We start from the raw sequence: 3,446 nt of genomic DNA on the forward strand, positions 1-3,446 counted from the left end.
GATTCATTTTCCAGGAGTCCCCTGGAAACTCCTTTGTCTCCTGAAGAAACTCCTTTCCCAGCCAGCAGCTGCAGCAGGTGGGACAGGACAAGCCAGCCCTCTGGGGATATTGGTCTTAAGGAGCATTGCTGCTGGAAGACCCAAACGGGCAAGGTGACTCATTTGCTTTTCCTCCCTGGGTAACTTCCATGAGTCATACACTTTCACTCAGTCCAAAGTATGAGAAAGTAACATCAAAAAACCTCTCAAGATGTTGTTATCAAATAGTTGATGAAAAAGAAAAATCCCCTCTCATATGATCCTTACGGAAAGGTTTATTTAATCTTTTCGTTTTCTTGACATTTCTTCGATTTATCAACATTGAGGAGGTGGAGTGAGGAGAAAGGAGGTTCTAAGTGAGACAAAGAAAGGTTTGGATGGCTTAGCCACTGCTGCCCAAGGCAGTGATCCAAGCTGCTCACCCACAAAAAGAAAGGGCAAATGATCCAGCTCTTTCCTAATAAGGAAGGACTCTTCAGTTGAATTAGTTAGGAGTGTTTTTCCGCTCTGTGTTTGTAAGAGCATGGTGCCCGTATCTAAATGGCTGGGAGACAGGATAAGGTGGTGGGTGATTTAAAACCACAGACTTTGGTATCAGATGGATCTGGAGTTGAATCCTGGATCTGCCACTTATTAGTTGTGTCACCTTAAGCAAGGTCCTTGGGTGCTCTGAGACTAAGCTTTCAGATCTATAAAATAACAATTATAATAAAAATATTAGTAATGATAGTGTTAATATCTCTCTCCTTGATTGAATTTCTACTCTGTACCTGACATTGATCTAGGACTTTACATATATCATCTCATTTACTCTTCCCAATAACCCTAGATATGGGTATTATTAATGTGCCCATTTTATAGGTATGGAACCTGAGTCACATAGAGCTTGAGCAACTTGCCCAAGGTCATGTGATTAGAAAAGGGTAGAAGTAGCAAAATATCTGCCTCCTCAGGTTGTTATGAGGTTTACTCAAGGTAAAGCAGCTAAAGAGATTAGTTCCTAGTAAATGTACAATATATATGCTTATTTTTTTTAAAAAAACTAAAGACCAAGGAAGTGAGAATTCCCTTTCCAATTTCCCAATTGCTATCTTTTTTTAAATGAATGATTCTCTCTGTTGTCAACATCCTATACAAGAGTAATTCATAGTATTCCTTATTTTTAACCCAAAATATTCAAAGTTCATAGAGATTATTTGTGAAAGAGCTGTGAGCAACACCTGCTACTAGGCTAGGACATATTCCCCAGCTCTATTCATGAAACTGCTCCATTCTTTCCACCAACTAAAATAAATATGTGGCAAACATTGAAAGCTTACTTTCAGGAAACATGTTTACAAATTTGGGAGCATAATTCAGAGTAAAATATAATCTCTTCTCTACACAGACACCACATGATGTGTATGCACATGCATGCGTACAAACACACACATACAACTCTACTTAGATGTTTAAGACTATCTTTGGAGATGATGCTCAGCAAAGCTTTCTTATCCAGCAGTGTTGCTATTCATCTTGGTTGTTGTATTAGACTGTTTAGGCTGCCACAGCAAACTACCATAGACTGGGTAGCTTAAGCAACAAAAATTTATTTTCTCACAGTTCTGGAGGCTGGAAAGTCCAGGATCAAGGTGCTGTCCGATTTGGTTTCTGTTGAGGGCTCTCTTCATGGCTTGCAAATAGCCACCTTCTCATTGTGTCCTTACATGGCCTTTCCTTGGTCATGTACGGTGATCTCTCTCTCTCTCTCTCTTCCCCCCTCCCTCCCTCTTCTTATAAATCCACTAATCCTATAGGATTAGGACCCTACTTTTACAACTTCATTTAACCTTAAGTACTTCCTAAAAGCCTTATCTCCAAATACAGCAAATATAGTCACATTGGGAATTAGGGCTTCAACATATAAATTTTGGGGGGACACAGTTCATTCCATAGAAACTAAGGCTGGACTGCATTTTATGCTGGGGCCCATGTATCTCAGAGAGTTATTCATGAATCATTCAACTTTTCCATGTGGTCATCTCTAGACCAGTACATGCCAGAGGGCTGTGAATCAGGTGTTTATTGTAGCCCATGAACAGATTAAATGTAACAGATAAGACTTCTGGGTAAAGCAGAGTGAAAAGAGTCTTGGAATATAGGGTGGTGGTGTTCTTTCTAAAAATAAGTCTTGGTGGCTATTGTGCTCCTAATACTGAGGGCATTTCAAAACATCAACAAGGGCCTAAAATTAAAAGTTAGATCTGGAAAGGAAAGGGCCCATTCTGCAGAAGGAACACATTCTTTCCAAATGGTCTGCATAATTTCCTATGTTGCTTTCATGTTAGAGAAAACAAACACTTAGGTACTTTGGATGACTATGTAGACCAAGTTTTCACATAATCTCAGAAATATCACTGGGGCTGGATTGGTTAAATTAAGAAGGCTTGTTAACGTTCCTTTCATGTGTAATTTAAAACTTTGGAAAATATGAATGTACCATTTGCTTGCTTTCTGATTTCATTACCTTCTCTCTGGCCACAGGCAGGCTCAGATGGTATATGTACGCTTCTCTGTGGGTGGGCTGGGGGAGTGGTGATGGGAGGGAGTGGACCAAAAAAATGAGAATTTTCCAATTGTAAAAGCCCACATAATATTCAGCTTCTGTTTAAAAGGCTATTGTCTTGAGAGAGGATTTTCAAGAAAAAATCTAAATCTCTCCTTTAAGAAACCAAAGGCCAAGACCAAAGAGCCTACTTGTTCTCCCCATAGGGTAGAGAAGCCTCACATTTCCCAGGACAGTAAGGCGATGCATCTGCTGCTTCATGGTGGGAGGGAAACAGGACGTACCTATCTAGAGTAGGAGAGTCCCATTCTTCCTGATAGCGGGTGGTGGAGGGGGGACACAAGAACCAGATAAAAAGACCCTCATGGCCTTAGAAGTATTTGACTAGGTGGAGAGAACACCGAGGGCAGAGAAGGCTCTGGCTCCCCTCCCATTTTAGGACCCCAGAAAGAAGCTAACTTTCCCGTTGCCGCTAAAACCAGCCTGGTCAGGCAGGGAGGCACTGAGGTTTTGTACCTTGGTTTCTGCATGATAAGGAAAAGCCTGTGACCCTCCCAGGGCTCTTCGTGGTGGCACAAGGGACTCCTGAAGCAGAGGCTAGGCTTGGATAGAAAATGCCACGGATACTTCTGAGTCTCTCGATCTGCACCAGGCTCTGACAATCTGAGAAAGACGATGTCATCACCAGTTCACTGGGTTCCTTGATCACAGACCTCCAGGTGGACAAGGAGCCTCATGCCAGAGACTAGAGCATCCAGAGCACCCCCACACCCCCAGGCCCTGTCTCTTCTTTTCACCCCAAGGTCATGTAAACCTTAAGCTATAACCACCTCCTCCTTTCCCTTCTCCTTCCCATTTACCA

This window comes from Lemur catta, chromosome 12 (assembly GCF_020740605.2).
Source record: "Lemur catta isolate mLemCat1 chromosome 12, mLemCat1.pri, whole genome shotgun sequence".
In the NCBI taxonomy this organism is placed as follows: Eukaryota; Metazoa; Chordata; class Mammalia; order Primates; family Lemuridae; genus Lemur; species Lemur catta.